Below are 13,899 nucleotides of genomic sequence, written 5' to 3'. Positions count from 1 at the left end.
CTCCAACATACAATATAACCAAAACTGCATGGTATATGTTGGTGAATTTGTTTTGTATGAGATCCAATTTGTTTATTTATAGGTTTTAATAAACTTTCCATATCTGCAATTATTATTACATCATTCTGTAATAACAATTTCAATTTTCGAAATTTTAAAACTTCTCCTTGTTTCGGCATGTTAATTTTGGTTGGAGTGTGTTCTTTACATAATTTGTCATGTTCATCTAATTTTGATTTGTTATAAAAAGATATTAAACATCGTCTACAAATAAATGTTTGATGACTACCTAACTGATGTCTGACTAAACCATTTAAATTTGTAATTAAACAATAATGAGAGTTTAAATATAATAAATCAATATGTTTACCTACAGCTGTGTTTTCGCTTATACGTAACGGGAAAATAGTTTCATGATCATAGTTAATGTCATATATATTAATGGAAATTTGTTCCTTAGGAAATACGGAATTATACATATGTTCAAATTTGCTTATGTGTTCTATTTCAACGGGAAACTTTATATTGGTTTTTTCAAATAATGGTAATAAAGTATTAATATATTGTATGTAATTATTCACACGATGTGGATGTTCTTTTGTGGGATGCAACGCAGCTAGAATGCAGTACATAAAACATCTATTATCGTTATTTTCAATATTTAAAACACAATTCTTTTTGGATAAAATCCATTGAGGCAATTTTACATAAGTTTTCTCTTTATGACTTCAATAACGCATTGAGATTTTTTATAAGACAATAATGACTGTTGCAATTTTCTTCACAATACAGTAAATCTATACGTTTACCTACAGCTGTGTTTTCGCTTATACGTAACGGGAAAATAGTTTCAAGATCATAGTTAATGCCATATATATTAATGGAAATTTGTTCCTTAGGAAATACGGAATTATACATATGTTCAAATTTGCTTATATGTTCTATTTCAACGGGAAACTTTATATTGGTTTTTTCAAATAATGGTAATAAAGTATTAATATATTGTATGTAATTATTCACACGATGTGGATGTTCTTTTGTGGGATGCAACGCAGCTAGAATGCAGTACATAAAACATCTATTATCATTATTTTGAATATTTAAAACACATTTTGTGGATAAAATCCATTGAGGTAATTTTATAAAAGAAGAAGCGGAAAGAGGATCATATTTACTGATTTTAATTTCTAAGTGATGGTTTGGTTCAGAACATAAAGACCACCCTGATTTCTTAATTGCTCTATTTTCTTGTTCAACTAAAATTTTATTAAATAGTTTTTCTATTATAGAATTCACATCTGTACTCGGCAAAATAATTTCGTTACCACTATTTACAAAGAATCGACATGTTTCTAAATCTACTGGTTTTACAAAAGTTGTAGCCAGAGAAAAATTTACTTTAAATGCTGAATTATCTTGTTCCTGTTTTAATATATCTAAACAGTCTTTTCTTTTATTCTTTAAAAAACATCCACTATCCTCATTTAAATCAGTATCACATTTTAAAATAATTTTTTTAAAATTATTATTAAATAGAGTATCAGAATTGATAGTATTTGATTTAACCTTTTTTGTTGCCATTTTTTTAAAAACTAACTCCTCAGTTACTATAATAATTCTGAACTGAGTTTTTATAATATAATATTAATATTATTATAAAATGTGTTACTTACAAAAGAAAACAAAACCACACTAATAATAAACCACACTAATAATATAAACCACACACAAAAGAAATATCTGAACTTTACGCTTCAGACGGCAAACAGGAAGTGATTACAAAAAAACATGTCGGTCAGTCTTTTATACCTGTGTGATTACATTGCGCAATATTACGCAATAGGTATGAGTCATGCTCGGGGATTCCCCTCTTTTTTTTATACCTTTGTAATTGATTACATTACGTTCAGGGATTCCTATCGTTGAATGACAAGTTATTGTCTGTTAAAGAGAAAACTAGGTCAATGTTTTTTAAAATCCGGATGAATGACGTAATGAGAATTATCTACATATGGCGGAAGTTATTATGTAACTGATAACAAAACACGGAAGTTTCGCATTCCTGTACAATCTTTAAATAATCATCTCTGCTATGTTCAAATATAGGTTAAAACAAGTTCACTCCTTAAAAGAATCTTTGCTATAGAGTTCGATTGTATTATCTGTTATGTTCAAATAAGGGTTGAAAAATGAGCCATACTCTTCTACTAGTTCTGCTATGTTACATAGTCTTATGCTAAGGGGTTTAAAACGAACACACCCTTGCTATGTTTCGTAATTAAAATAGGGGTTGGAAAAGGGAATGAATCTTATGTATTCTCCGCTCTGCTGTGTGTTCACCACCCCTATTCTCTGCTATGATCGTTATGTTCAAATAGGGGTTGGAAACGAGTTCACTGTTTCGTAGTCTCTGTCTGATGCGCTATGTTCAATTAAGGGTTGGGAAACGAAATCAGTGCTATGTTAAAATAGGGGTGGAACGAATACAAACGAGTACACCCTCATTATTGTCTTAGTAGTCTTTGCTATGTAAGATGTTAAAATAAGGGTTGGAGTAGTTTTATGTATTCTCTGCTAAGTTCAAATAGAGGTTGAAAAACGAATACACCCCTATTCTCTGCTATGTTCAAATAAGGGTTGGAAAACGAGTTCACCCTTAAACAGCAGGGTGAACTCGTTCCCTTTTATGAGCACTATGTTACGTATTCTTATGTCATTTCTGTTATGTTAAAATAGGGGTTGAAAAATATGTCAACTGCTATGTTACATTAAAACGAGTACACCCCTAAAATATGCTCGTAAAAGGTAACGAAGTTCAAATAGGGTGGAATCCACCCCTATTCTCTGCTATGTTCATAATGTTCAAATAGGGGTGGAATACACCCTCGTAGTCTTATATAATTTCTGCTATGTTAAAATAAGGGTTGAAAAATATGCCATGCTCTTTTATTAGCTGTGCTATCTGCTATGTTAAAATAAGGGTTGGAAAACGAGTTCACCCTTGAAATGTTACGTAGTCTTATGTATTATCTGATCTTCTGTGTGTTCGTAAGGGTTGGAGAATGAATACACCCCTTAAAATGGAGGTTGTAGTTTTATGTGCTCTTCTATCTGTTCGTAATTAACATAGGGGTTGGAAACGAATACACCCCTTCTATGTTTCATATTCTTATCTGTTATCTGTTCTGCTATGTGTTATCTTCTCTTCTGTGTTCGTAATTTCTGCTATGTTAAAATAAGGGTTGAAAAAGGGAACGAGTACACCCTCTAATATGGAGGTCGTAAAAGAGAACGAGGTCACCCCTTAAAATGGAGGTCGTAAAAGAGAACGAGTTCACCCCTAAAATGGAGGTCATAAAAGACCATGGGCTCACGTTGTACGGTGGTCATTTTCCCAGGGGGGCTCGTAAAAGGGAACGAGTTCACCCCTTAAAAGTGGTCATAAAAGAGAACGAATACACCCCCTTAAAAGTGCTCATAAAAGGGATTAAATTCACCCCTAAATTTTAGGTCGTAAAAGGCCGTGGGCTCACGGTGCACGGTGGTCATTTTCCCAGGGGCTTGTGAGTTGGCCTAGTATGGCTAATGTTGAGCCAGATCGATCCATTTTCTACTACTGACTTGTGGTACGTTAGCGATCTGTACATATTTCCTTCAAATGTTTTCGTCCTCATGGAATCTTGTTCACACCCGCGAAATTACTAGGCCTATAAGCCATGCTGATTAGCAAATACTGTAGCTTAACTCAAACTATTTTACTATTTTGGTACAAACTGAAGAAGACTACAGGCAAGATTGAGACCAATTTTGGAGGACTCTATCTTCCTGTTAATCAATCGCGCCGTTCTTTTTTCTTTTGTATATACTATACGTTTTCTTACAATGCATCAATTCTTTTAAAACTATATTTAATAAAAAAATTAGAATAGTTTTGCTAGGGTTACCAGACGTATTCTTTTAAGAGTACATGTACTCTTTTTCAAGGCATGTACTTTTGTACTCTCTCTTTTTTCAGTGAAGTACTCTTTTGTACTCTTTTTACGTGGGCTAATAATTGATGTGAATTTCAACATGCTAACAAACAAATAGTCCTACTATATGTACAAATTATGAGTTCAAGGATTTTGTTATATTGCAATTCATTATTAGATATGATTTTAAACTCAAGAAACGATTCGTAATTGCAAAAATAATAATCCTAGCATAGCATAAATGAACAAAAAATCACTCATGTGATAAAATCACTGTTACATCAAGCAGTGATCCATTCTTAAAAAAGTGCTTGATAAGAAAGATAATGCACCGGCAGTCACATTAGCACCGTTGCCAATTCTAGCATAGTTATGCGAAACCTAGCATAACTTGAACTGTCTTAGCATCTGGCATAGCGTAGTACTGCATAATACTTTACCTTAGCTGAGACCAAAATGTTATTCCTCTCCTTCTCTCTCACACAAACACACACTCACCCACACGGAGAGTAAGAAATGCAGGCTTTGTAGCGGAGGGTAAGAAATCAAAAGGGGCGTTCAGTAAACACAAAAACAACTGCCGGGTTCTTGTCCTTCCTTAAGGACGCAGATGTCTGTGAATGAGAGTATATCGTTCGATTTCATATCCAACTAACTAACTAACTCTATGGCCTATGGATCCCGGAGGTTCAATGCCGCGTTCACAAAAGCTCTCCACTGACTTCTACCCTTCGCTAACTGCATCCAGTTTCTACTTTGAATTCCAATCTCTGCGAGATCCATGTTAATATTGTCCTCCCATCTGCGCCTAGGTCTTCCTAATGGTCGTTTTCCGATTGGTCTTCCAGTCAAGACTTTGAAAGCGTTTCTACTTTCTTCCATTCTAGCTACATGAACGGCCTCCTAAACTTGACGACCCTAACAATGTTGGGTGAACCATATAAATTATGTACTTCCTCGTTATGAAGTTTCCGCCATTCCCCATTCCCGTTCCTCTTGGGTCCGAATATTCGTCTCCGAGGATTTTGTTCTCAAATATGGTCTTTCAGTCTATGTTCTTCCCTCAGAGCAGCCATACAAAACAACAGACATGATTATCGTTTTATATATTTTAAGCTTCAAATTCCTCGACAGAATTTGCGACGACAAGAGATTTTGAACCGAATAGTAACACGAATTCCCTGCTTTTAGTCGACATTTAATTTCTCCGTGAATATGATTTTCATCTGTTAATATTGATTCTAGGTATCTGAAACTATCGACTTTATCAAAAGTATTATTTAATATTTTAACGCGTCCATAATTTGCTGTATTCCGGTCCCGACACACTTCCATGTATTTAGTTTTCTCTGCATTTACTTCTAAACCCATGTCCCTGCAAGCGTTTAATAAGATCTCTGCATTTCTTTCAATTGTTCTCCTATCATCCCCTATTAAATTTACATCATCAGCATATGCCATAATCTGGTGAATACCGTTCAACTGTAGGCCCTTGTTGTTATCTTTGATTTTCCTTATAGCGTATTCCAGAACGAAGTTAAATAATAATGGCGACAACGCATCTCCTTGTTTCAGGCCATTTTCGACGTGAAAGCTCGTGGACAAAAAATTTCCTACCCGGACTTTACTTTAGAATTCATATAAACATATCTTAATTAATCTAATTAGCTTTCTCGGTATTCCAAGTTCTGTAAGAACGTTGTATAATATTTTTTTCCTAACCGAGTCGTACGCCTTTCTAAAATCAATAAATAGTTGATGTACCGGGGTATTGTATTCCCACTATTTTTCGAGTATTTGGCGAATGGTAAATATTTGATCGATAGTTGATCGATTTCGTCTGAACCCGCACTAATAATCTCCAATAAATTCATCTGCGTATGGGGTCAGTCTTACTAATAAAGTATTTGAAAGGATTTTATGGAATGTTGACAGAAGAGAAATGCCTCGATAATTATTACAGTCAGTTTTGTCGCCTTTCTTGTAAATTGGAACAATGATTGATTCTTTCCACTCTTGTGGCAGTTCTTCCTTGTTCCAGATAAGGAGAATGAATTTGTGTATCTTGTTACACAATTTTTCGCCTTCAGCTAAAATTAACTCAGCCGGAATTTCATCTACACCCGGATATTTACGTTTCTTTAATTTCTTTATAGCGGTTTCTACTTCTATTCGCGGTTCTGCGGTGTGTATCTCCTTTTCTCCACGCACACTAGTTTTTGGTTGCGTGTTAAGCAAATCGTCAAAGAAATCTTTCTATCTATTTAAGATGCTATCCGTATCGATTTCATATCATCTACACAAATAGCATCTTTAAGCTTCCTCGATTGTTGAGACTGATTTCGGATTTCATAACCTTATTTCAATGTCAGAAACGTACATAATCGCTGAAGAGGAAATCTGAAATCGTATAAATACATATTTATTTAGTTAAAGCTGTATTAACAATGAGTTAGAGTGCAAACAAATTCCTTTTGGTAGAAGTCGTGATTTTGAGCCGCATCGCGTGCTCAACAACAACAACAAAATCACTTATATTTTCTCGGTTTCAAGATTGTCACCAGTTTTGCACGGAAATGAAATCCTTATGAAACACGCATACTGATACTTCCTACACGTCGTGTACAGGAAATAAAATTTCGAATTTTTCTGAATTCAATAGATCCGGGTAAACGAAGTTATTATTAAGTAAAGTATAATAAGGAAGAAAGCGAGTCTAATTTTGGCATAATTATATATGAAAGATCATAATTTTGTTAGCGTAGTGATGTAATGATCTGCTGTTTAAGTGGCAACGCTGGGCATCAGTTGAACAATTGTTTTTAATTCGCCAATTAGTTCCTGACTGTGTGTTGACGACTTGGTGTTGTGATAAACTAAACAGCAAGAGCATTATTATTTGGATTTTTTCGTGCCAATTGCTTTGAATCAAAGTGGTAGATAAAATGTCACGAGGAAAGTGCAAATTTAATGACGATTTACAGAAGGAGTTTCCCGTGTTTAAAAAGACGAAAAGTGACTATGCAGTGTTTTGTGAAGTGTGTAAGTCCGTCGTATCGATAGCGAATAAAGGTCGCGCAGACTTGAATCAACATTTATCTTCAGAAAAACACTAAAAATGCATACGTATTGCTCTTTCATCTAAAACAGTCGAGAAATTCTTCTTAAAACAAGACACTACAGAAGAAAATAAAGTATTGGCAGCAGAGGCTGCATTGGCGTTTCACACTGTGGCTCATCACCAAAGCTACAAATCATGTGATTGTTCAACGAAATTATTTAAGCAGATTTTCAGTGACTCCTCAGTTGCCACCCACATTTCCTTAGCAACGACGAAAGCAGAAGCTATAGTAAGTAATGTTTTGACTCCTCATTCCTTGAACATAATAGCAAATGAATCTAACATTCAGAATATAAAATATATTGGTGTTCCAAGTGACACTTCCAATCACGGAGCAATCAAGATGTGTCCTATTTCGATTCAGTAATTTGATGTGAATACAGGTATGTCACATAAACTGTTAGATGTTACATCAATTCCGGATGGAAAGTCTGACACAGTTTCGAAAGTTGTGGCTAATGCATTAAAAAATACAAAAATGTCTTATAAATGCATAGCTTTCACTGGAGATAATTGCAATAGCAATTTTGGTGGTCTAAATAGGAAGGGGACTAATAATATTTTTTATCACCTTCAAACTTCTGTTGATAAAACTATTTTAGGAATAGGTTGGGCAATTGACATTGAAAGCCTTGTGTTGAAGATATTTAACTATTTTTCAATTTACATCGTCCGAACTGAGGGATTAAAGGAATGTTTATCTTTTATGGACATTGAATACAAACAACTTCTTTATCACTCCAAACCTAGATGGCTTTCCTTGTTCCCTGCTATCAACAGCATACTCGAGATGTTCCCAGCCCTGAAATCATATTTCCTCTCGCTAGAACATCCTCCTGTTGTCCTAAAACAGTTTTTTGAAAACCCTTTAAATGAATGTTACCTCTGGTTTTTTCATTTATTGATATTTGTGTATCATAATAAAATTCAGGCAATGGAAAATGAGAATAATTCACTTGTGGAAATCATATCCATTCTCACTTCCGTGGAAAGGACAATAACAGAAAGAAAAGACGCAGAATTTTTGTCACTAAAAGTCAAGGAAGTGATTAAAAAGAGCCAGGAAAGTGAGCATCAGTGTTTAGTTTTAAGAAAGACCTTATTGTATGTATATGACAGCTGTTTGGAGTATCTGAAGAAATGGACTGAAAATTTTGATCAGTTTCACGTTTTTCAATGGATGAAGCTCCATAAAATTCCACAGTGGACAGATATCGAGAAAAGTGTAGAATTTATGATGGATAAAGGGATTAATATCGAGGAGCCCCTTTTGTTTGATCAACTTTCGAATTTGAATTTTTTTCTGGCGGAAAAGGAAAATGATAGAGTTCAATGAAGCATTGTCTCATAAGAAGTGGGTGAACTATTCCAGTGTTAATAAAGTATCGGTTTATTCTGAACTTTTGAAGATATGTCAGTTTTTCTATGCAATACCTGCTCACAATGCCAACGTGGAAAGGATTTTCAGTTTAATGAAATCACAGTGGACACAAGAAAGAAATAGACTGTCAGTAGATTCAGTTAAAAACCTATTGTTTACTCACAAGGCAGGGTACCTCGGTGTAACACGCCGATTTTGATAAGATTGCACAGACATACAGATCATCAAAAAAGAAGCGACACGTATTTTTTTATATCGGCCAACAAGCGTATTGAAAGGGTCAAATGGGGGCATAAAAATGGGGTCAAAATGAGATGTTATGCAATATAGCGAGAACGGGAAGAGATATCGGGAAAGGTTAAATGTACGAAATACTACCCATAGTTGACGCAAGCCATTGAGGTAGAACTTACCCATGTGAAGAAAGCAGAACATCCGGAAATGGACCAATAACATGTACAACATATTCATAATGTGCTACAGAAATGAGTGAAGAGGGTGGCAAGGAGCAGGAAGAAAGAAAACACGAAAATGTAAAATACGTGTTTTTGCTTTGGGTGCATACGTTATCCATATGCGAAAGAGACGCAAATTTATCTCACTGCACGAAGATTCATCTCTACAAGCATGAAGGATGCAAACGCCGTTCGTATAGGCAGCCAGTGAGACAATACTGCACAGTGGGTTGCATATATTGTGCAATGGGAGCAACGGTGAGATACATATTGGAAACGGGAATGTTTGTAGCTAGTAACACACACACACACACACACACACACAAAATGCATTGCACAGTAGAATGTAATAGCAGGTGGACCACATGTAAGATAAAGAGCAACAGCAATATCAGTTCTACGCATGAGTATCTACATTATATCATGAAAATACGCGTTCATATGTACGTACAACATAAAAGTCAGCAGAGGTGTATGCTGAAAACAAGACGCTCACTCCTGATAAGTAGCACAAAAATGATATTTCAGGAAGAAATCGTCCAAACAAAAACAGTATTTGCACCACGAACACTTGATGATGGATGGGTTCTGGCACTCTGCTTCTTCGCAGACCAATGACGTCAACTGATGAAAACAAAACTCCACTGGATTTGGAAAATAATCTGGTCGTGATGAAAGATATCCAGAACAAAACCATTTGTATTGGAATAGATGTATGTACCGTGGAGATGAAAGTTGATTATGCACAAGGGATTGAAGTTTCAGTATATTGTCTCTGCTGTATAGATTGATGTTGAGTTGCTGAAGGCGTACCCCATCAGATACTTTGCGTACGAAGTTCTTCCAAATTCTGAAACCATACACATCCAGAGGTTGTATTAACCCAGTTGTGTGTGTAGGTATCGTCATAATGTTGCACTGCTTGTCCTGTGGCATTATTGTTGCTAAGTCGGATCGATCATAACCCGTCCACGAGTCGACTAACAGTACCGTTTGCTCATTGACTTGTGGAAGGAACACTGATTGGAACCACGTCTTAACGATCTGTTTTGTCACTTTCCCAGCTGATGATGCACAAATATATGTTTTGTGGGCGGAACATTGTTTGCTGAATCCGTGGCCCAAACGTACCATGAAGTTCTTTCAAGACTATGAGCATGGGCGACAGCAATCTTCCACTGGTAGATATAACAGGCTGTATTGTGTAGCTATGTGTGATGGCAGGTAGAGATTGCATTGTTGCTGTAATATGCTTCTCGCCTCGCAAAGCCAGAGAGCGTCCAGAGTGAAATTCTAAAGCAAAGCCAATCTGATCTGTGTTATATACGTTATCCTCGCCATGAGCAGTAATGAGTGATTGTACATTTTGGACGAAGGTTTTAGCGCTTTCGTGCACTTGTGTGGCCTTAGCTGTAATGCTATGTGTTACAAATTTTGTAACTTTGCGTGAGACGATACCGTGACGTGTTTTAAAGCGCCATAACCATTTCTTCGAAGCTTTGAAATTAGCAACGGCTGTTGTTTGGTTTGCTTCTAACGCCCAACGTTGCAAGTCTGTGTCATGGACAATTAAATGCCGCTGTTTTGCTGTCGCAAATTTTTCATACACAGTTCGGTCTATCACGTTTAGCTTTTCACGTTTGGTTCCACCTTCTGTGATCTGTTTCTCCCATCTATATAGATCTGTTCTGCATTTGACACGCTTGAAGTGTTTCTGTACAGATTTCCAGGACATCTTTCTCTTCTTCCCTCGTTTCCAAAACGATATTGCCTTCCGCTTGTATCCCATGTCCACAATATCTCTGCTCTTGACTCCAGTTGTATGTACGTTGGAGGTCGTTGGGCCATCCCACTCATCCATCTCATCTTCACTTGCCATACTTGGGATGTCTGATCTATTGCTGCATAATAGGTCTTCTTCAATCTCAACATACATGTGCCCATTCGTCTTGAAACTTTCTAGGATGTTAAAAATATAATCCTTGAGCTCCATTTCCGTTACCGTTCGTGGTGTCCGGACATATTGTGTTGCCTGATATGCCTCCACTAGCATATCCACCACATTCAGGGGATTCACATAGACCATCTTGCGACCACAAACGTCACAAGCCCACTTACACCTCACCTGAATTTTGTTACACACGCACAAATACGCACAAGCACACACCACCAGTTACACAACAATCAAATACCACTCCAGCTACCACACTGTCCAATGTTCACCACTAGGTCTCACAAGCAGTTAAACGTCGCCTTGCTTGTCTTGTTGAGAATAGTACCTGTGAAAGACACAAATGCACATACACTTTGCTGGCTCTACACCTCGTGTTTGGCAACTTTGTATACTCAAACCAGCTCGTATTGCATACGCCGCGTCCAATACTCTCACTGTTAAAACTGATTTTGTGTACAACGTCAACTTGCTCTTTCTTTCCTTACAGTACCTGCACCTGTCATAATGTGCTACGTCATCTGACATCGTATTCCTTCATCTATTAGTCGTTTCTACCAATCAACTTGAGGTTTTGATCTTATATGCAACCCGCTGTGCAGTACTGTCTTGCTGGCTGCCTATACGAACGGCGTTTGCATCCTTCTTGCGTGTAGAGATGAATCTTCGTGCACTGAGTTGAATCTGCGTCCCTTTCGCAAACGGGTGACGTATGAACTCAAAGCAAAAACACGTATTTTCCATTTTCGTGTTTTCTTTCTTCCTGCTCCTTGCCACCCTCTTCACTCATTTCTGTAGCACATTATGAATATGTTGTAAACGTGATTGGTCCATTTCCGGATGTTCTGCTTTCTTCACATGGGTAAGTTCTACCTCAATGGCTTGCGTCAACTATGGGTAGTATTTCGTACATTTAACCTTTTCCGATATCTCTTCTCGTTCTCGCTATATTGCATAAAATCTCATTTTTGACCCCATTTTTATGCCCCCATTTGACCCTTTCAATACGCTTGTTGGCCGATATAAAAAAATACGTGTCGCTTCTTTTTTGATGATCTGTATGTCTGTGCAATCTTATCGAAATCGGCGTGTTACACCGAGGTACCCTGCCTTGTCAGTACAACTTCAAAGACTTTAGCTGCGTCCAATTCTATAAACTTTGTTTGAAGGTCAGAGACATATTTCAGAAAGTCAGAAATTCATCCAAGTACAACTAATTTGTAAGGTAAAACTTTGTTTTAAGCATGTGGTTAAAATATTTTAGACAATCGTAATTATTTTAATTAGGATTTCATTTCCTTCCTTTTAATTTTGATACAGTTATTATCACAATCAATTCAAAGTTACAATGTTTAAAAAAAATGTTACAGTAAAGCTGCGATTATCCACAAGTGCTGCGAAAAGGTGTTTCGAAAGCAAGAAGCAAAGATGAGTGACTGATTTGTTTTAAAAAGGCGTAACTGAAAACATTTTTTTTTTACAGAATAGAATTGTCCTTTGTTTATTGTTCTTTATTTTAGTGATTTAGAGGTAGAGTAAAGGTTTCTGTTGTAGTGTACAGTATATTAAAAGTTTTATTAAGTTTTTTTTTATACAATAGAAAATAGTTTTTATGCTGAAATATTTTTTCGTGTTTTCCACCTTATTTTTAGTCTCTTTTTGGGTAATCCTTTGCCACCCAATTTCGCGGATAATCGTGGCTTTACTGTATTTTAGTGGAAAGAATGTTGAACATTTGTTGGTTATCAAACTCATTATTACAATTATTTTTATTAATGAATTATGGGCAACTTGTATAATATTTATCTATTATTATTATTATTATTATTATTATTATTATTACAGTGAAATTTCAGTTACACTTTATTCATTTATATATATATATATAATTTTTTTTTTTTTTTTTTTTTTTTCAAGAGTCATTACTAAGCGAAGACTTTTCTCACTTTCACGATCTGGTAACCCTAAGTTCTGCACATTCACCTCTGTAGTCATGCTGATTAAATTGAAAAGTAAATTTGTAGTTTCAATTTGCTAGTTGCAAGGAACGACGAATTTACTCGCTTCTCGGCATGAATATATGAACAGAAGCATATCTCCCTTGTGAGTCTCGTTTTACTACACAATAACCTCTGGAGCGATATGAGAATAAGTTGGTCAACCGTACAGCTTTATTGTTGCCGTTAGGAACACAATACCACCGCTGCAGCTTCTAAAATTACCATAGAAGTTTTCACTTTCCAAGGAGAGAGAACCTCTATTGTTCTCATTTTAACATGCAGTAATTACCTATTTCAAAATTCTTAAAAATGAATTAGTGTAATCTCCATATTCATGAACTATATTATTTTTCGAATTAGCCTGTCTCATTTTACTAGTTTTTCCTACTTGAACCTTTTGATTATTATTATTTTACTCTTTTCTAGGTAAGTACCTATTTACGAAGGCAACTAGTAAATCATTCTTCATGATGGAGCATGCAATTTTCGGGTAAGTAACCTGCTTTTCCTCTTGATGGTTAATCAAATATAGCAAGATTTACATTATAGATCAAGCTTAAACAATTAATTAGGATGGAGCACGGTGAATTTTTGGTACGAGGGTCCTTGGTTTGATCGCAGCCATATAATTTGACCATAAATTTGTCGATGATAATATCGTGTCTACGAGTTTTCTCGGATTTCTCCAGTTTCCTGCCACATCCTACCAATTATTTATAATCATTTACTTTCATGGATTATCCGTCTCCTTTTATCCTAAGGATATAATTCTGGGATAAGGAACTACAGATTTAATTTCAAGTTATTAATTGACGCATTATTCTCCCTGAATTCAAAATAAAGTATAAATCATTCTACAGACAGCATGTCGATTTCTCAAATCTTAATTAATTAAGGTTGTCAACTCCGGTTTGAGAAAGTTTGTTTCCGGTTTAACGTCTATTATCTGTACACTTGCATTTTGTATATTTTCATTTCGAACCATGATAGGAAATAGTTCAATTTCTTCCCTGAACCAGT

At 35.8% G+C, this 13,899-nt stretch overlaps 1 long non-coding RNA gene across 1 annotated transcript in view; it reads left to right on the top strand.

The window, feature by feature from the left end:
* Positions 1-13,483, top strand: part of LOC145671181 (uncharacterized) — a 527,654-nt gene extending 514,171 nt beyond the window's left edge. Inside the window, exon 2 of the long non-coding RNA XR_014128461.1 lies at positions 13,306-13,483. This is a non-coding gene — a long non-coding RNA (uncharacterized LOC145671181). The remainder of the gene's footprint in view (positions 1-13,305) is intronic.
* Positions 13,484-13,899: the final 416 nt, after the last annotated feature.

The sequence above is a fragment of the Thermobia domestica genome, chromosome 15 (assembly GCF_964235325.1).
Source record: "Thermobia domestica chromosome 15, izTheDome1.hap1.1, whole genome shotgun sequence".
Classification (NCBI taxonomy): Eukaryota; Metazoa; Arthropoda; class Insecta; order Zygentoma; family Lepismatidae; genus Thermobia; species Thermobia domestica.
Note: the sequence above shows the minus strand (reverse complement) of the source record. Positions and strands in the feature narration are given on the sequence as shown.